At 47.2% G+C, this 22,445-nt stretch overlaps 1 protein-coding gene across 1 annotated transcript in view; it reads right to left on the bottom strand.

Moving 5' to 3' along the window:
* LOC137311394 (interleukin-17 receptor D-like) overlaps nucleotides 1-18,854 on the bottom strand; it is a 113,219-nt gene extending 94,365 nt beyond the window's left edge. The window contains exon 1 of the mRNA XM_067978637.1: nucleotides 18,801-18,854. The gene's annotated coding sequence lies outside the window, so the exon portion shown is untranslated. The remainder of the gene's footprint in view (nucleotides 1-18,800) is intronic.
* Nucleotides 18,855-22,445: the final 3,591 nt, after the last annotated feature.

Here is a 22,445-nt window from a genome sequence, read left to right as displayed (position 1 = left end):
CCACCTCCATTCTCAATTCTCAGTACACTCCATCAATCCCCCTCCATTCCCAATTCTCAGTACATTCCAACAATCACCCTCCATTCCCAATTCTCATTACCTTCCATGAATCACCCTCCATTCCCAATTCTCATTAACTTCCATCAATCCCCCTCCATTCCCAATTCTCAGCACCTCCATCAATCCCCTCCATTCCCAATTCTCAGTATCTTCCATGAACCCCCCTTCATTCCCAATTCTCAGTACGTTCCATCAATCACCCTCCATTCCCAATTCTCAGTGCCTTCCATCAATCAAGCTCCATTCCCAATTCTCAGTACCTTCCATCAATCCCCCTCCATTTCCAATTCTCAGTACCTTCCATCAATCCCCCTCCATTCCCAATTCTCAGAACGTTCCATCAATCCCCCTCCACTCCCAATTCTTAGTACTTTCCATCAATCCCCCTCCATTCCCAATTCTCAGTCCCTTCCATCAATCCTCCTCCATTTCCAATTCTCAGTACCTCCATGAATCCCCCACCATTCCCAATTCTCCGTACCTTCCATCAATCCTCCTCCATTCTCAATTCTCAGAACTTTCCATCAATCCCCCTCCATTCCCAATTCTTAGTACTTTCCATCAATCCCCCTCCATTCCCAATTCTCAGTCCCTTCCAACAATCCTCCTCCATTCCCAATTCTCAGTCCCTCCATGAATCCCCCACCATTCCCAATTCTCAGTACCTTCCTTCAATCCCCCTCCATTCCCAATTCTCATTACTTTCCATCAATCTCCCTCCATTCCCAAATCTCAGAACTTTCCATCAATGCCCCTCCATTCCCAATTCTTAGTACTTTCCTTCAATCCCCTTCCATTCCCAATTCTCAGTACCTTCCATCAACCCCCCTCCATTCCCAATTCTCAGTCCCTTCCATCAATCACCTTCCATTCCCAATTCTCAATACCTTCCATCAATCGCCCTCCATTCCCAATTCTCAGTACATTCCATCAATCCACCTCCATTCCCAATTATTAGTTCTTTCCATCAATCCCCCTCCATTCCCAATTCTCAGTCCGTTCCATCAATCCTCCTTCATTCCCAATTCTCAGTACCTTCCATCAATCCCCCACCATTCCCAATTCTCAGTACCTTCCATCAATCCCCCTCCATTCCGAATTCTCAGTACCTTCCATCAATCCCCCTCCATTCCCAATTCTCAGTACCTTCCATCAATCCCCCTCCATTCCCAATTCGCAGTCCCTTCCATCAATCAACCTCCATTCCCAATTCTCAGTACCTTCCATCAATCCCCCTCCATTCCCAATTCTCAGTACATTCCATCAATCACCCTCCATTCCCAATTCTAAGTATCTTCCATCAATCCCCCTCCATTCCCAATTCTCAGTACCTTCCATCAATCCCCCTCCATTCCCAATTCTCAGAACGTTCCATCAATCCCCCTCCACTCCCAACTCTCATTATTTTCCATCAATCACCCTCCATTCCCAATTCTCAGTCCCTTCCATCAATCCTCCTCCATTCCCAATTCTCAGCACCTTCCATCAAACACCCTCCATTCCCAATTCTCAGTATCTTCCATTAATCCCCCTCCATTCCCAAATCTCAGTACCTTCCATCAATCCTCCTCCATTCCAAATTCTCGGAAGTTTCCATCAATCCCCCTCCATTCACAATTCTCATTACCTTCCAACAATCCCCCTCCATTCCCAATTCACATTACCTTCCATCAATCCCCCTCCATTCCCAATTCTTAGTACTTTCCATCAATCCTCCTCCATTCCCAATTCTCAGTACCTCCATGAATCCCTCACCATTCCCAATTCTCAGTACCTTCCATCAATCCCCCTCCATTCCCAATTCTCAGTACCTTCCATTAATCCCCCTCCACTCCCAACTCTCATTACTTTCCATCAATCACGCTTCATTCCCAATTCTCAGTCCCTTCCATCAATCCTCCTCCATTCCCAATTCTCAGTACCTTCCATCAATCCCCCTCCATTCACAATTCTCATTACTTTCCATCAATCTCCCTCCATTCCCAAATCTCAGAACTTTCCATCAAACCCCCTCCATTCCCAATTCTTAGTACTTTCCATCAATCCCCTTCCATTCCCAATTCTCAGTACCTTCCATCAATCCCCCACCATTCCCAATTCTCAGTCCCTTCCATCAATCACCCTCCATTCCCAATTCTCAGTACCTTCCATCAATCCCCCTCCATTCGAATTCTCAGTACATTCCATCAATCACCCTCCATTCCCAATTCTAAGTATCTTCCATCAATCCCCCTCCATTCCCAATTCTCAGTACCTTCCATCAATCCCCCTCCATTTCCAATTCTCAGTACATTCCATCAATCACCCTCCATTCCCAATTCTCAGTATCTTCCATCACTCCCCCTCCATTCCCAATTCTCAGTACATTCCATCAATCACCCTCCATTCCCAATTCTCAGTACCTTCCATCAATCCCCCTCCATTCCCAATTCTCAGTACATTCCATCAATCACCCTCCATTCCCAATTCTTAGTATCTTCCATCAATCCCCATCCATTCCCAAATCTCAGGACCTTCCATCAATCCTCCTCCATTCCCAATTCTCGGAAGTTTCCATCAATCCCCATCCATTCCCAAATCTCAGGACCTTCCAACAATCCCCCTCCATTCCCAATTCTCATTACCTTCCATGAATCCCCCTCGAGTCCCAATTCTCAGTACCTTCCATCAATCCCCCTCCACTACCAATTCTCAGTACCTTCCATCAATCCTCCTCCATTCCCAATTCTCGGACGTTTCCATCAATCCCCCTCCATTCCCAATTCTCATTCCCTTCCATCAATCCCCCTCCATTCCCAATTCTCATTCCCTTCCATCAATCCCCCTCCACTCCCAATTCTCAGTACCTTCCATCAATCCCCCTCCATTTCCAATTCTCATTACCTTCCAACAAACCCCCTCCATTCCCAATTCTCATCACCTTCCATCAATCCCCCTCCATTCCCAATTCTCAGTACCTTCCATCCAACCCCCTCCAATCCCAATTCTCAGTACCTTCCATCAATCACCCTCCATTCCCAATTCTCAGAACTTTCCATCAATCCCCCTCCAGTCCCAATTCTCAGGACCTTCCATCAATCCTCCTACATTCCCAATTCTCTGAACCTTCCATCAATCCCCCTCCATTCCAAATTCTCAGTACCTTCCATCAATCCCCCTCCATTCCCAATTCTCAGTACCTTCCATCAATCTCCCTCCATTCACAATTCTCAGTACCTTCCATCAATCTCCCTCCATTCCCAATTCTCAGTACCTTCCATCAATACCACTCCATTCCCAATTCTCAGTAACTTCCATCAATACCACTCCATTCCCAATTCTCATTACCTTCCATCAATCCACCTCCATTCTCAATTCTCAGTACATTCCATCAATCCCCCTCCATTCCCAATTCTCAGTACATTACAACAATCACCCTCCATTCCCAATTCTCATTACCTTCCATGAATCACCCTCCATTCCCAATTCTCATTAACTTCCATCAATCCACCTCCATTCCCAATTCTCAGTACCTTCCATCAATCCCCCTCCATTCCCAATTCTCATTACCTTCCATCAATCCACCTCAATTCCCAATTCTCAGTACCTTCCATCAATCCCCCTCCATTACCAATTCTCAGTACCTTCCATCAATCCCCCTCCATTCCCAATTCTCAGTACCTTCCATCAATCCCCCTCCATTCCCAATTCTCAGTACATTCCATCAATCACCCTCCATTCCCAATTCTAAGTATCTTCCATCAATCCCCCTCCATTCCCAATTCTCAGTACCTTCAATCAATCCCCCTCCATTCCCAATTCTCAGTACCTTCCATCAATCCCCCTCCATTCCCAATTCTCAGTACCTTCCATCAATCACCCTCCATTCCCAATTCTCAGAACTTTCCATCAATCCCCCTCCAGTCCCAATTCTCAGTACCTTCCATCAATCCTCCTACATTCCCAATTCTCTGAACCTTCCATCAATCCCCCTCCATTCCAAATTCTCAGTACCTTCCATCAATCCCCCTCCATTCCCAATTCTCAGTACCTTCCATCAATCTCCCTCCATTCACAATTCTCAGTACCTTCCATCAATCTCCCTCCATTCCCAATTCTCAGAACCTTCCATCAATACCACTCCATTCCCAATTCTCAGTACCTTCCATCAATCACCCTCCACTCCCAATTCTCAGTACCTTCCATCAATCCCCCTCCAGTCCCAATTCTCAGTACCTTCCATCAATCGCCCCGCATTCCCAATTCTCAGTACCTTCCATCAATCCACCTCCATTCCCAATTCTCAGTACTTTCCATCAAACCCCCTCCATTCTCAATTCTCAGTACCTTCAATCAATCCCCCTCCATTCCCAATTCTCAGTACCTTCCATCAATCCCCCTCCATTCCCAATTCTCATTACCTTCCATCAATCCACATCAATTCCCAATTCTCAGTACCTTCCATCAATCCCCCTCCATTCCCAATTCTCAGTACCTTCCATCAATCCCCCTCCATTCCCAATTCTCAGTACCTTCCATCAATCCCCCTCCATTCCCAATTCTCTTTATATTCCATCAATCACCCTCCATTCCCAATTCTAAGTATCTTCCATCAATCCCCCTCCATTCCCAATTCTCAGTACCTTCAATCAATCCCCCTCCATTCCCAATTCTCAGTACCTTCCATCAATCCCCCTCCATTCCCAATTCTCAGTACCTTCCATCAATCACCCTCCATTCCCAATTCTCAGAACTTTCCATCAATCCCCCTCCAGTCCCAATTCTCAGTACCTTCCATCAATCCTCCTACATTCCCAATTCTCTGAACCTTCCATCAATCCCCCTCCATTCCAAATTCTCAGTACCTTCCATCAATCCCCCTCCATTCCCAATTCTCAGTACCTTCCATCAATCTCCCTCCATTCACAATTCTCAGTACCTTCCATCAATCTCCCTCCATTCCCAATTCTCAGAACCTTCCATCAATACCACTCCATTCCCAATTCTCAGTACCTTCCATCAATCACCCTCCACTCCCAATTCTCAGTATCTTAGTTCAATCCCCCTCCAGTCCCAATTCTCAGTACCTTCCATCAATCGCCCTGCATTCCCAATTCTCAGTACCTTCCATCAATCCACCTCCATTCCCAATTCTCAGTACTTTCCATCAAACCCCCTCCATTCTCAATTCTCAGTACCTTCCATCAATCCCCCTCCAGTCCCAATTCTCAGTACCTTCCATCAATCGCCCTCCATTCCCATTTCTCAGCACCTTCCATCAATCCAACTCCATTCCCAATTCTCAGCACCTTCCATCAAACCCCCTCCATTCCCAATTCTCAGTACCTTCCATCAATCCACCTCCATTCTCAATTCTCAGTACATTCCATCAATCCCCCTCCATTCCCAATTCTCAGTACATTCCAACAATCACCCTCCATTCCCAATTCTCATTACCCTCCATGAATCACCCTCCATTCCCAATTCTCATTAACTTCCATCAATCCACCTCCATTCCCAATTCTCAGTACCTTCCGTCAATCCCCCTCCATTCCCAATTCTCATTACCTTCCATCAATCCACCTCAATTCCCAATTCTCAGTACCTTCCATCAATCCCACTCCATTCCCAATTCTCAGTACATTCCATCAATCCCTCTCCATTGCCAATTCTCAGAACCTTCCATCAATCCCCCTCCATTCCCAATTCTCAGTACCTTCCATCAATCCCCCTCCATTCCCAATTCTCAGTACCTTTCATCAATCCCCCTCCATTCCTAATTCTCAGTACCTTCCATCAATCCCCCTCCATTCCCAATTCTCAGTACCTTCAATCAATCCCCCTCCATTCCCAATTCTCAGTACCTTCCATCAATCCCCCTCCAATCCCAATTCTCAGTACCTTCCATCAATCACCCTCCATTCCCAATTCTCAGAACTTTCCATCAATCCCCCTCCAGTCCCAATTCTCAGTACCTTCCATCAATCCTCCTACATTCCCAATTCTCTGAACCTTCCATTAATCCCCCTCCATTCCAAATTCTCAGTACCTTCCATCAATCCCCCTCCATTCCCAATTCTCAGTGCCTTCCATCAATCTCCCTCCATTCACAATTCTCAGTACCTTCCATCAATCTCCCTCCATTCCCAATTCTCAGAACCTTCCATCAATACCACTCCATTCCCAATTCTCAGTACCTTCCATCAATCACCCTCCACTCCCAATTCTCAGTATCTTAGTTCAATCCCCCTCCAGTCCCAATTCTCAGTACCTTCCATCAATCGCCCTGCATTCCCAATTCTCAGTACCTTCCATCAATCCCCCTCCAGTCCCAATTCTCAGTACTTTCCATCAATCGCCCTCCATTCCCAATTCTCAGCACCTTCCATCAATCCAACTCCATTCCCAATTCTCAGCACCTTCCATCAAACCCCCTCCATTCCCAATTCTCAGTACCTTCCATCAATCCACATCCATTCTCAATTCTCAGTACATTCCATCAATCCCCCTCCATTCCCAATTCTCAGTACATTCCAACAATCACCCTCCATTCCCAATTCTCATTACCCTCCATGAATCACCCTCCATTCCCAATTCTCATTAACTTCCATCAATCCACCTCCATTCCCAATTCTCAGTACCTTCCATCAATCCCCCTCCATTCCCAATTCTCATTACCTTCCATCAATCCACCTCAATTCCCAATTCTCAGTACCTTCCATCAATCCCACTCCATTCCCAATTCTCAGTACATTCCATCAATCCCTCTCCATTGCCAATTCTCAGAACCTTCCATCAATCCCCTCCATTCCCAATTCTCAGTACCTTCCATCAATCCCCCTCCATTCCCAATTCTCAGTACCTTTCATCAATCCCCCTCCATTCCCAATTCTCAGTACCTTCCATCAATCCCCCCCATTCCTAATTCTCAGTACCTTCCATCAATTCCCCTCCATTCCCAATTTTCAGTACCTTCCATCAATCCCCCTCCATTCCAATTCTCAGTACCTTCCATCAATCTCCGTCCATTCCCAATTCTCAGTACCTTCCATCAATCCCCCTCCATTCCTAATTCTCAGTACCTTCCATCAATCCCCCTCCATTCCCAATTCTCAGTACCTTCCATCAATCAACCTCCATTCCCAATTCTAAGTGCTTTCCATCAATCCCCCTCCATTCCCAATTCTCAGTACATTCCAACAATCACCCTACATTCCCAATTCTAAGTATCTTCCATCAATCCCCCTCCATTCCCAACTCTCAGTACCTTCCAACAATCCCCCACCATTCCCAATTCTCAGTACCTTCCATCAATCCCCCTCCATTCCCAATTCTCAGTACCTTCCATCAATCACACTCCATTCCCAATTCTCAGTATCTTCCATCAATCCCACTCCATTCCCAAATCTCAGTACCTTCCATCAATCCTCCTCCATTCCCAATTCTCGGAAGTTTCCATCAAACCCCCTCCATTCCCAATTCTCATTACCTTCCAACAATCCCCCTGCATTCCCAATTCTCATTACCTTCCATCAATCCCCCTCCATTCCCAATTCTTAGTACTTTGCATCAATCCTCCTCCATTCCCAATTCTCGGTCCGTTCCATCAATCCACCTCCATTCCCAATTCTCAGTACCTCCATGAATCCCCCTCCATTCCCAATTCTCAGTACCTTCCATCAATCCCCCTCCATTCCAAATTCTCAGTACCTTCCATCAATCCCCCTCCATTCCCAATTCTCAGCACCTCCATCAATCCCCTCCATTCCCAATTCTCAGTATCTTCCATGAATCCCCCTCCATTCCCAATTCTCATTACCTTCCATCAATCCCCCTCCAGTCCCAATTCTCAGTACCTTCCATCAATCCCCCTCCATTCCCAATTCTCAGAACGTTCCATCAATCCCCCTCCACTCCCAACTCTCATTACTTTCCATCAATCACCCTCCCTTCCCAATTCTCAGTCCCTTCCATCAATCCTCCTCCATTCCCAATTCTCAGTACCTTCCATCAAACACCATCCATTCCCAATTCTCAGTCCCTTCCATCAATCCCCCTCCATTCCCAATTCTCAGTACATTCCATCAATCCCCCTCCATTCCCAATTCTCAGTATCTTCCATCAATCCCCCTCCATTCCCAATTCTCAGAACGTTCCATCAATCCCCCTCTATTCCCAATTCTCAGTACCTTCCATCAATCTCCCTCCTTTCCCAATTCTCAGTCCCTTCCATCAATCCCTCTCCATTCCTAATTCTCAGTACCTTCCAACAATCCCCCTCCATTCCCAATTCTCATTACCTTCCATCAATCCCCCTCCATTCCCAATTCTTAGTACTTTCCATCAATCACCCTCCATTCCGAATTCTCAGTCCCTTCCATCAATCCTCCTCCATTCCCAATTCTCAGTACCTTCCATCAATCCCCCTCCATTCACAATTCTCATTACTTTCCATCAATCTCCCTCCATTCCCAATTCTCAGTACCGTCCATCAATCCCCCTCCATTCACAATTCTCATTACTTTCCATCAATCACCCTCTATTCCCAATTCTCAGTACCTTCCATCAATCCCCCTCCATTCCCAATTCTCAGTACCTTCCATCAATCACCCTCCATTCCCAATTTTAAGTATCTTCCATCAATCCCCCTTCATTCCCAATTCTCATTACCTTCCAACAATCCCCCTCCATTCCCAATTCTCATTACCTTCCATCAATCCCCCTCCAGTCCCTATTCTCAGTACCTTCCATCAATCCCCCTCCTGTCCCAATTCTCAGTACCTTCAATCAATCCCCCTCCATTCCCAATTCTCTGAACCTTCCATCAATCCCCCTCCATTCCAAATTCTCAGTACCTTCCATCAATCCTCCTCCATTCCCAATTCTCGGACGTTTCCATCAATCCCCCTCCATTCCCAATTCTCATTACCTTCCAACAATCCCCCTCCATTCACAATTCTCAGTACCTTCCATCAATCTCCCTCCATTCCCAATTCTCAGTACCTTCCATCAATCACCCTCCACTCCCAATTCTCAGTATCTTAGTTCAATCCCCCTCCAGTCCCAATTCTCAGTACCTTCCATCAATCGCCCTGCATTCCCAATTCTCAGTACCTTCCATCAATCCACCTCCATTCCCAATTCTCAGTACTTTCCATCAAACCCCCTCCATTCTCAATTCTCAGTACCTTCCATCAATCCCCCTCCAGTCCCAATTCTCAGTACCTTCCATCAATCGCCCTCCATTCCCATTTCTCAGCACCTTCCATCAATCCAACTCCATTCCCAATTCTCAGCACCTTCCATCAAACCCCCTCCATTCCCAATTCTCAGTACCTTCCATCAATCCACCTCCATTCTCAATTCTCAGTACATTCCATCAATCCCCCTCCATTCCCAATTCTCAGTACATTCCAACAATCACCCTCCATTCCCAATTCTCATTACCCTCCATGAATCACCCTCCATTCCCAATTCTAATTAACTTCCATCAATCCACCTCCATTCCCAATTCTCAGTACCTTCCGTCAATCCCCCTCCATTCCCAATTCTCATTACCTTCCATCAATCCACCTCAATTCCCAATTCTCAGTACCTTCCATCAATCCCACTCCATTCCCAATTCTCAGTACATTCCATCAAGCCCTCTCCATTGCCAATTCTCAGAACCTTCCATCAATCCCCCTCCATTCCCAATTCTCAGTACCTTCCATCAATCCCCCTCCATTCCCAATTCTCAGTACCTTTCATCAATCCCCCTCCATTCCCAATTCTCAGTACCTTCCATCAATCCCCCTCCATTCCCAATTCTCAGTACCTTCAATCAATCCCCCTCCATTCCCAATTCTCAGTACCTTCCATCAATCCCCCTCCATTCCCAATTCTCAGTACCTTCCATCAATCACCCTCCATTCCCAATTCTCAGAACTTTCCATCAATCCCCCTCCAGTCCCAATTCTCAGTACCTTCCATCAATCCTCCTACATTCCCAATTCTCTGAACCTTCCATCAATCCCCCTCCATTCCAAATTCTCAGTACCTTCCATCAATCCCCCTCCATTCCCAATTCTCAGTGCCTTCCATCAATCTCCCTCCATTCACAATTCTCAGTACCTTCCATCAATCTCCCTCCATTCCCAATTCTCAGAACCTTCCATCAATACCACTCCATTCCCAATTCTCAGTACCTTCCATCAATCACCCTCCACTCCCAATTCTCAGTATCTTAGTTCAATCCCCCTCCAGTCCCAATTCTCAGTACCTTCCATCAATCGCCCTGCATTCCCAATTCTCAGTACCTTCCATCAATCCCCCTCCAGTCCCAATTCTCAGTACTTTCCATCAATCGCCCTCCATTCCCAATTCTCAGCACCTTCCATCAATCCAACTCCATTCCCAATTCTCAGCACCTTCCATCAAACCCCCTCCATTCCCAATTCTCAGTACCTTCCATCAATCCACCTCCATTCTCAATTCTCAGTACATTCCATCAATCCCCCTCCATTCCCAATTCTCAGTACATTCCAACAATCACCCTCCATTCCCAATTCTCATTACCCTCCATGAATCACCCTCCATTCCCAATTCTCATTAACTTCCATCAATCCACCTCCATTCCCAATTCTCAGTACCTTCCATCAATCCCCCTCCATTCCCAATTCTCATTACCTTCCATCAATCCACCTCAATTCCCAATTCTCAGTACCTTCCATCAATCCCACTCCATTCCCAATTCTCAGTACATTCCATCAATCCCTCTCCATTGCCAATTCTCAGAACCTTCCATCAATCCCCTCCATTCCCAATTCTCAGTACCTTCCATCAATCCCCCTCCATTCCCAATTCTCAGTACCTTTCATCAATCCCCCTCCATTCCCAATTCTCAGTACCTTTCATCAATCCCCCTCCATTCCTAATTCTCAGTACCTTCCATCAATCCCCCTCCATTCCCAATTCTCAGTACCTTCCATCAATCCCCCTCCATTCCAATTCTCAGTACCTTCCATCAATCTCCGTCCATTCCCAATTCTCAGTACCTTCCATCAATCCCCCTCCAGTCCCAATTCTCAGTACTTTCCATCAATCGCCCTCCATTCCCAATTCTCAGCACCTTCCATCAATCCAACTCCATTCCCAATTCTCAGTACCTTCCATCAATCCCACTCCATTCCCAATTCTCAGTACATTCCATCAATCCCTCTCCATTCCAAATTCTCAGTACCTTCCATCAATCCCCCTCCATTCCCAATTCTCAGTGCCTTCCATCAATCTCCCTCCATTCACAATTCTCAGTACCTTCCATCAATCTCCCTCCATTCCCAATTCTCAGAACCTTCCATCAATACCACTCCATTCCCAATTCTCAGTACCTTCCATCAATCACCCTCCACTCCCAATTCTCAGTATCTTAGTTCAATCCCCCTCCAGTCCCAATTCTCAGTACCTTCCATCAATCGCCCTGCATTCCCAATTCTCAGTACCTTCCATCAATCCCCCTCCAGTCCCAATTCTCAGTACTTTCCATCAATCGCCCTCCATTCCCAATTCTCAGCACCTTCCATCAATCCAACTCCATTCCCAATTCTCAGCACCTTCCATCAAACCCCCTCCATTCCCAATTCTCAGTACCTTCCATCAATCCACCTCCATTCTCAATTCTCAGTACATTCCATCAATCCCCCTCCATTCCCAATTCTCAGTACATTCCAACAATCACCCTCCATTCCCAATTCTCATTACCCTCCATGAATCACCCTCCATTCCCAATTCTCATTAACTTCCATCAATCCACCTCCATTCCCAATTCTCAGTACCTTCCATCAATCCCCCTCCATTCCCAATTCTCATTACCTTCCATCAATCCACCTCAATTCCCAATTCTCAGTACCTTCCATCAATCCCACTCCATTCCCAATTCTCAGTACATTCCATCAATCCCTCTCCATTGCCAATTCTCAGAACCTTCCATCAATCCCCTCCATTCCCAATTCTCAGTACCTTCCATCAATCCCCCTCCATTCCCAATTCTCAGTACCTTTCATCAATCCCCCTCCATTCCCAATTCTCAGTACCTTTCATCAATCCCCCTCCATTCCTAATTCTCAGTACCTTCCATCAATCCCCCTCCATTCCCAATTCTCAGTACCTTCCATCAATCCCCCTCCATTCCAATTCTCAGTACCTTCCATCAATCTCCGTCCATTCCCAATTCTCAGTACCTTCCATCAATCCCCCTCCATTCCTAATTCTCAGTACCTTCCATCAATCCCCCTCCATTCCCAATTCTCAGTACCTTCCATCAATCAACCTCCATTCCCAATTCTAAGTGCTTTCCATCAATCCCCCTCCATTCCCAATTCTCAGTACATTCCAACAATCACCCTACATTCCCAATTCTAAGTATCTTCCATCAATCCCCCTCCATTCCCAACTCTCAGTACCTTCCAACAATCCCCCACCATTCCCAATTCTCAGTACCTTCCATCAATCCCCCTCCATTCCCAATTCTCAGTACCTTCCATCAATCACACTCCATTCCCAATTCTCAGTATCTTCCATCAATCCCACTCCATTCCCAAATCTCAGTACCTTCCATCAATCCTCCTCCATTCCAAATTCTCGGAAGTTTCCATCAAACCCCCTCCATTCCCAATTCTCATTACCTTCCAACAATCCCCCTGCATTCCCAATTCTCATTACCTTCCATCAATCCCCCTCCATTCCCAATTCTTAGTACTTTGCATCAATCCTCCTCCATTCCCAATTCTCGGTCCGTTCCATCAATCCACCTCCATTCCCAATTCTCAGTACCTCCATGAATCCCCCTCCATTCCCAATTCTCAGTACCTTCCATCAATCCCCCTCCATTCCAAATTCTCAGTACCTTCGATCAATCCCCCTCCATTCCCAATTCTCAGCACCTCCATCAATCCCCTCCATTCCCAATTCTCAGTATCTTCCATGAATCCCCCTCCATTCCCAATTCTCATTACCTTCCATCAATCCCCCTCCAGTCCCAATTCTCAGTACCTTCCATCAATCCCCCTCCATTCCCAATTCTCAGAACGTTCCATCAATCCCCTCCACTCCCAACTCTCATTACTTTCCATCAATCACCCTCCCTTCCCAATTCTCAGTCCCTTCCATCAATCCTCCTCCATTCCCAATTCTCAGTACCTTCCATCAAACACCCTCCATTCCCAATTCTCAGTCCCTTCCATCAATCCCCCTCCATTCCCAATTCTCAGTACATTCCATCAATCCCCCTCCATTCCCAATTCTCAGAACGTTCCATCAATCCCCCTCTATTCCCAATTCTCAGTACCTTCCATCAATCTCCCTCCTTTCCCAATTCTCAGTCCCTTCCATCAATCCCTCTCCATTCCTAATTCTCAGTACCTTCCAACAAACCCCCTCCATTCCCAATTCTCATTACCTTCCATCAATCCCCCTCCATTCCCAATTCTTAGTACTTTCCATCAATCACCCTCCATTCCGAATTCTCAGTCCCTTCCATCAATCCTCCTCCATTCCCAATTCTCAGTACCTTCCATCAATCCCCCTCCATTCACAATTCTCATTACTTTCCATCAATCTCCCTCCATTCCCAATTCTCAGTACCGTCCATCAATCCCCCTCCATTCACAATTCTCATTACTTTCCATCAATCACCCTCTATTCCCAATTCTCAGTACCTTCCATCAATCCCCCTCCATTCCCAATTCTCAGTACCTTCCATCAATCACCCTCCATTCCCAATTTTAAGTATCTTCCATCAATCCCCCTTCATTCCCAATTCTCATTACCTTCCAACAATCCCCCTCCATTCCCAATTCTCATTACCTTCCATCAATCCCCCTCCAGTCCCTATTCTCAGTACCTTCCATCAATCCCCCTCCTGTCCCAATTCTCAGTACCTTCCATCAATCCTCCTACATTCCCAATTCTCTGAACCTTCCATCAATCCCCCTCCATTCCAAATTCTCAGTACCTTCCATCAATCCTCCTCCATTCCCAATTCTCGGACGTTTCCATCAATCCCCCTCCATTCCCAATTCTCATTACCTTCCAACAATCCCCCTCCATTCCCAATTCTCAGTCCCTTCCATCAATCCCCCTCCAGTCCCAATTCTCAGTACCTTCCATCAATCCTCCTCCATTCCCAATTCTCGGAAGTTTCCATCAATCCCCCTCCAATCCCAATTCTCAGTACCTTCCATCAATCCCCCTCCATTCCAAATTCTCACTACCTTCCATCAATCTCCCTCCATTCCCAATTCTCAGTACCTTCCATCAATACCCCTCCATTCCCAATTCTCAGTACCTTCCATCAATCACCCTCCACTCCCAATTTTCAGTATCTTCCATCAATCCCCCTCCAGTCCCAATTCTCAGTACCTTCCATCAATCGCCCTCCATTCCCAATTCTCACTACCTTCCATCAATCTCCCTCCATTCCCAATTCTCAGTACCTTCCATCAATACCCCTCCATTCCCAATTCTCAGTACCTTCCATCAATCACCCTCCACTCCCAATTTTCAGTATCTTCCATCAATCCCCCTCCAGTCCCAATTCTCAGTACCTTCCATCAATCGCCCTCCATTCCCAATTCTCAGTACCTTCCATCAATCCACCTCCATTCCCAATTCTCAGTACTTTCCATCAAACCCCCTCCATTCCCAATTCTCAGTTCCTTCCATAAATCCCCCTCCATTCCCAATTCGCATTACCTTCCATCAATCCACCTCCATTCCCAATTCTCAGTACTTTCCATCAAACCCCCTCCATTCCCAATTCTCAGTTCCTTCCATCAATCCCCCTCCATTCCCAATTCTCATTATCTTCCATCAATCCACCTCCATTCCCAATTCTCAGTACATTCCAACAATCACCCTCCATTCCCAATTCTCATTACCTTCCATGAATCACCCTCCATTCCCAATTCTCATTAACTTCCATCAATCCCGCTCCATTGCCAATTCTCAGAACCTTCCATCAATCCCCCTCCATTCCCAATTCTCAGTAACTTCCATCAATCCCCCTCCATTCCCAATTTTCAGTACCTTCCATCAATCCCCCTCCATTCCCAATTCTCAGTACCTTCCATCAATCCCCCTCCATTCCCAATTCTCAGTACCTTCCATCAATCCCCCTCCATTCCAATTCTCAGTACCTTCCATCAATCTCCGTCCATTCCCAATTCTCAGTACCTTCCATGAATCTCCCTCCATTACCAATTCTCAGTACCTTCCATGAATCGCCCTCCATTCCCAATTCTCAGTACCTTCCATCGATCCCCCTCCATTCCCAATTCTCAGTACCTTCCATGCATCACCCTCCATTCCCAATTCTCAGTACCTTCCATGAATCACCCTCCATTCCCAATTCTCAGTACGTTCCATCAATCCCCTTCCATTCCCAATTCTCAGTACCTTCCATCAATCCCCCTCCATTCCCAATTCTCAGTACCTTCCATGAATCACCCTCCATTCCCAATTCTCAGTACTTTCCATCAATCACCCTCCATTCCAAATTCTCAGTACCTTCCATCAATCCCCCTCCATTCCTAATTCTCAGTACCTTCCATCAATCTCCCTCCTTTCCCAATTCTCAGTACCTTCCATCAATCCCCATCCATTCCCAATTCTCAGTACCTTCCATCAATCCCCCTCCATTCCCAATTCTCAGTACCTTCCATCAATCTCCCTCCTTTCCCAATTCTCAGTACCTTCCATCAATCCCCATCCATTCCCAATTCTCAGTACCTTCCATCAATCACCCTCCATTCTCAATTCTCAGTACCTTCCATCAATCCCCCTCCATTCCCAATTCTCAGTACCTTCCATCAATCTCCCTCCTTTCCCAATTCTCAGTACCTTCCATCAATCCCCCTCCATTCCCAATTCTCAGTACCTTCCATCAATCCCCCTCCATTCCCAATTCTCAGTCCCTTCCATCAATCCCCCTCCATTCCCAATTCTCAGTACCTTCCATGAATCACCCTCCATTCCCAATTCTCAGTACTTTCCATCAATCACCCTCCATTCCAAATTCTCAGTACCTTCCATCAATCCCCCTCCATTCCTAATTCTCAGTACCTTCCATCAATCTCCCTCCTTTCCCAATTCTCAGTACCTTCCATCAATCCCCATCCATTCCCAATTCTCAGTACCTTCCATCAATCCCCCTCCATTCCCAATTCTCAGTACCTTCCATCAATCTCCCTCCTTTCCCAATTCTCAGTACATTCCATCAATCCCCATCCATTCCCAATTCTCAGTACCTTCCATCAATCACCCTCCATTCTCAATTCTCAGTACCTTCCATCAATCCCCCTCCATTCCCAATTCTCAGTACCTTCCATCAATCTCCCTCCTTTCCCAATTCTCAGTACCTTCCATCAATCCCCCTCCATTCCCAATTCTCAGTACCTTCCATCAATCCCCCTCCATTCCCAATTCTCAGTCCCTTCCATCAATCCCCCTCCATTCCCAATTCTCATTACCTTCCATCAATCTCCCTCCACTCCCAATTCTCAGTACCTTCCATCAATCACCCTCCATTCCCAATTCTCAGTCCCTTCCATCAATCACCCTCCATTCTCAATTCTCAGTACCTTCCATCAATCCCCCTCCATTCCTAATTCTCAGTACCTTCCATCAATCTCCCTCCTTTCCCAATTCTCAGTACCTTCCATCTATCCACCTCCATTCCTAATTCTCAGTACCTTCCATCAATCTCCCTCCTTTCCCAATTCTCAGTACCTTCCATCAATCCCCATCCATTCCTAATTCTCAGTACCTTCCATCAATCACCCTCCTTTCCCAATTCTCAGTACCTTCCATCAATCCCCCTCCATTCCCAATTCTCAGTACCTTCCATCAATCTCCCTCCATTCCCAATTCTCAGTACCTTCCCTCAATCCCCCTCCATTCCCAATTCTCAGTACCTTCCATCAATCCCCCTCCATTCCCAATTCTCAGTCCCTTCCATCAATCCCCCTCCATTCCCAATTCTCAGTACCTTCCATCAATCTCCCTCCACTCCCAATTCTCAGTACCTTCCATCAATCCCCCTCCATTCCCAATTCTCAGTACCTTCCATCAATCTCCCTCCACTCCCAATTCTCAGTACCTTCCATCAATCTCCCTCCATTCCCAATTCTCAGTACCTTCCATCAATCCCCCTCCATTCCCAATTCTCAGTCCCTTCCATCAATCCCCCTCCATTCCCAATTCTCAGTCCCTTCCATCAATCCCCCTCCATTCCCAATTCTCAGTACCTTCCATCAATCCCCCTCCATTCCCAATTCTCAGTACCTTCCATCAATCTCCCTCCACTCCCAATTCTCAGTACCTTCCATCAATCCCCCTCCATTCCCAATTCTCAGTACCTTCCATCAATCACCCTCCATTCCCAATTCTCAGTCCCTTCCATCAATCCCCCTCCATTCCCAATTCTCAGTACCTTCCATCAATCACCCTCCATTCCCAATTCTCAGTCCCTTCCATCAATCCCCCTCCATTCCCAATTCTCAGTACCTTCCATCAATCACCCTCCATTCCCAATTCTCAGTACCTTCCATCAATCCCCCTCCATTCCCAATTCTCATTCCCTTCCATCAATCCTCCACCAATACTAATTCTCGGTCGCTTCCCTTGACCAGTTTAGTTTGCAGTGTTCAGAGCTGCCGCTTTACGATATTGTAATCCACACTGTGCATTGCTTTAACACGAGGAATTGCCCTGAGCGTTTTATGATGGTTCGGGCGGGACTTGCTTTGTTGTATCCCCAGTGATTCACCAATGGTCCAAATGTCTGCTGGAATTTATCAACCTCACCACCCTGGGTCAGGTCAGAAAATCATTGTGGGCTCGACCAATCGCCACCAGCCGCCAAAATGGCATTTCCTCTTCAGCCAATTGGAGTGTCTCTCTTTTCTCCATCTGAAAGTTACATGGAGCCCTGTTTGTGCTCATTCCCTCTCTGTGTTTCTGATTGGTCACTTTCTCCTATCTCATCACTAACTCATCCGCCCACTCCTTGTCCTTTATCACAGTGGCCAATCAAAGTCCATCTCTTTGTAATTTTTTCTGAGTTCTTGTACTCATTTTAAGATCCAGCTGTTTTCTGCTGTTCAAGCTCCTTTAAATTTCCAATGTTTATAAGGCCTTTTAGGTCTATGAGTGAAGTTTGTAACACTCACCTCCACCTGGAGGGACTCACACTCCCCTCCACCTGGAGGGACTCACACTCCCCTGAACCAGGAGGGACTCACTCTCCCCTCCACCTGGTGGGACTCACTCTCCCCTCCACCTGGAGGGACTCACACTCCCCTGAACCAGGAGGGACTCACTCTCCCCTCCACCTGGTGGGACTCACTCTCCCCTCCACCTGGAGGGACTCACTCTCCCCTCCACCTGGTGCGACTCACTCTCCCCTCCACCTGGAGGGACTCACTCTCCCCTCCACCTGGTGCGACTCACTCTCCCCTCCACCTGGTGCGACTCACTCTCCCCTCCACCTGGAGGGACTCACTCTCCCCTCCACCTGGAGGGACTCACTCTCCCCTCCACCTGGAGGGACTCACTCTCGTCTCCACCTGGAGGGACTCACTCTCCCCTCCACCTGATTCTTCCCTTCTGTCTCCTTCAGAATCGCGGTTTGCTGTCGAATTTCGGCCGGGGCCGCTCATTTGACCTGCAGCTTGCTGTGGTCTCATCACGGCTGAGGAAGAGTTGAGAAAGCAGAAGTGCCTCACCTGGGAGTCGGGACTGGACGCGGCCAGGAGCAGCAGGAGGAGGAGGAGAGCTGCCTCCATCGCGACTCTCGGCTGCTTTAAAAGGGTGACTCAATCAGTGAGGAATTCGGAGGGCGAGGAGCCTTCCAGCGATTAACTCCAACCTCACCGACGGTCTGATCCAGGGCATCCCAGAAACGGGAGATCTGGGAATCAACTAGATCCCAGAAAGGGGCGAACTAGGTATCCAGATCTAGGAATCAACTGGATCCCAGAAAGGGGAGAACCAGGTATACAGATCTAAGAATCAACTAGATCCCCAAAAAGGGGCGAACTAGGTATCCAGATCTAGGAATCAACTCGATCCCAGAAAGGGGCGAACTAGGTATCCAGATCTAGGAATCAACTGGGTCCCAGAAAGGGGAGAACTAGGTATCCAGATCAGGAATCAACTAGATCCCATAAAAGGGAGATCTGGGAATTCAGTAGATTTAGGAGAGCGGGAGATCTTAGAATTGGTAAATTGCAGAATTAGGAACCTAAGATCCCAGAACTGTGAGATTTGGGACTCCAGGAGACGTCGGGAACAGGAGATCCAGTGATCCAGGAATCAGAGATCCCAGAAACGGGAGGTATAACAATCCAAGCGGTCTAGGAATCAACTAGATCCCAGAGATGAGAGATCGCTTAAACGGGAGATCCCGAGGGAAGTGCAGTATTACTGGAGTAGGATGTTGGGAAAGAAAATTCTCACAGGTCGGACTGAGACAAATTGCAAACCTTGGGAAAATTAGTGAGCTGATTGACTGCGACCAGCATCAGGACGGTGTGAGAAAGGAGGCCAGACAGTCTGGTATTGGTAGGGCTATGGAGGGTCACAATTCCTGGGGAATACACATCCCCCCAGTCCCTGATATAATACAGACCCCCCAGTCCTTGATATAATACAGACCCCCCAGTCCCTGATATAATACAGACCCCCCAGTCCCTGATATAATACAGACCCCCCCCAGTCCCCGATATAATACAGACCCCCCCCCCCCAGTCCCTGATATAATACAGACCCCCCAGTCCCTGATATAATACAGACCCCCCAGTCCCTGATATAATACAGACCCCCCCAGTCCCTGATATAATACAGACCCCCCAGTCCCTGATATAATACAGACCCCCCAGTCCCTGATATAATACAGACCCCCCCAGTCCCTGATATAATACAGACCCCCCCAGTCCCTGATATAATACAGACCCCCCCAGTCCCTGAAATAAAACAGACCCCCCAGTCCCTGATATAATACAGACCCCCCCAGTCCCTGAAATAAAACAGACCCCCCAGTCCCTGATATAATACAGACCCCCCCAGTCCCTGAAATAAAACAGACCCCCCAGTCCCTGATATAATACAGACCCCCCCAGTCCCTGATATAATACAGACCCCCCCAGTCCTTGATATAATACAGACCCCTCAGTCCCTGATATAATACAGACCCCCCAGTCCCTGATATAATACAGACCCCTCAGTCCCTGATATAATACAGACCCCCCAGTCCCTGATATAATACAGACCCCCCAGTCCCTGATATAATACAGACCCCCCCAGTCCCTGATATAATACAGACCCCCCCAGTCCCTGATATAATACAGACCCCCCCAGTCCCTGATATAATACAGACCCCACAGTCCCTGATATAATACAGACCCCCCAGTCCCTGATATAATACAGACCCCCCCAGTCCCTGATATAATACAGACCCCACAGTCCCTGATATAATACAGACCCCCCAGTCCCTGATATAATACAGACCCCCCCCAGTCCCTAATATAATACAGACCCCCCAGTCCCTGATATAATACAGACCCCCCAGTCTCTAATAAAATACAGACCCCCCAGTCCCTGATATAATACAGACCCCCCCAGTCCCTGATATAATACAGACCCCCCCCAGTCCCTGATATAATACAGACCCCCCCAGTCCCTGATATAATACAGACCCCCCCAGTCCCTAATATAATACAGACCCCCCAGTCCCTTATATAATACAGACCCCCCCAGTCCCTAATATAATACAGACCCCCCAGTCCCTTATATAATACAGACCCCCCAGTCCCTGATATAATACAGACCCCCCCAGTCCCTGATATAATACAGACCCCCCAGTCCCTGATATAATACAGACCCCCCAGTCTCTAATAAAATACAGACCCCCCAGTCCCTGATATAATACAGACCCCCCCAGTCCCTGATATAATACAGACCCCCCAGTCCCTGATATAATACAGACCCCCCAGTCCCTGATATAATACAGACCCCCCAGTCCCTGATATAATACAGACCCCCCAGTCCCTAATAAAATACAGACCCCCCCAGTCCCTGATATAATACAGACCCCCCAGTCCCTGATATAATACAGACCCCTAGTCCCTGATATAATACAGACCCCCCCAGTCCCTGATATAATACAGACCCCCCCAGTCCCTGATATAATACAGACCCCCCCAGTCCCTGATATAATACAGACCCCCCAGTCCCTGATATAATACAGACCCCCCCAGTCCCTGATATAATACAGACCCCCCAGTCCCTGATATAATACAGACCCCCCAGTCCCTGATATAATACAGACCCCCCCAGTCCCTGATATAATACAGACCCCCCAGTCCCTGATATAATACAGACCCCCCAGTCCCTGATATAATACAGACCCCACAGTCCCTGATATAATACAGACCCCCCCAGTCCCTGATATAATACAGACCCCCCCAGTCCCTGAAATAAAACAGACCCCCCAGTCCCTGATATAATACAGACCCCCCCAGTCCCTGATATAATACAGACCCCCCCAGTCCCTGATATAATACAGACCCCCCAGTCCCTGATATAATACAGACCCCCCAGTCCCTGATATAATACAGACCCCCCCAGTCCCTGATATAATACAGACCTCACAGTCCGTAATATAATACAGACCCCCCCAGTCTCTGACATAATACAGACCCCCCAGTCCCTGATATAATGCAGACCCGCTAGTCCCTGATATAATACAGACCTCCCAGTCTCTGACATAATACAGACCCCACAGTCCCTGATATAATACAGACCCCCCAAGTCTCTGACATAATACAGACCCCCCAGTCCCTGATATAATACAGACCCCCCCAGTCACTGATATCTTACAGACCCCCCAGTCCCTAATATTATACAGACCCCCCAGTCCCTGATATAAAACAGACCCCCCCAGTCCCTGATATAATACAGACCCCCCCAGTCCCTGATATAATACAGACCCCCCAGTCCCTGATATAATACAGACCCCCCAGTCCCTGATATAATACAGACCCCCAGTCCCTGATATAATACAGACCCCCCAGTCCCTGATATAATACAGACCCCACAGTCCCTGATATAATGAGGAGTGTAGAAGAGCATGCCAGGAGCAGCACCAGGCGTACCTAAAAATGAGGTGCCAACCTGGTGAAGCTACAACTCAGGACTACATGCATGCTAAACAGCGGAAGCAACATGCTATAGACAGAGCTAAACGATTCCACAACCAACGGATCTGATCAAAGCTCTGCAGTCCTGCCACATCCAGTCGTGAATGGTGGTGGACAATTAAACAACTAACGGGAGGAGGAGGCTCTGCAAACATCCCCATTCTCAATGAT

Source organism: Heptranchias perlo, unplaced genomic scaffold (assembly GCF_035084215.1).
Source record: "Heptranchias perlo isolate sHepPer1 unplaced genomic scaffold, sHepPer1.hap1 HAP1_SCAFFOLD_333, whole genome shotgun sequence".
NCBI classification, from domain to species: Eukaryota; Metazoa; Chordata; class Chondrichthyes; order Hexanchiformes; family Hexanchidae; genus Heptranchias; species Heptranchias perlo.
The sequence above is the reverse complement of the archived record's forward strand: the minus strand, read 5'-3'. Positions and strand labels throughout refer to the sequence as shown.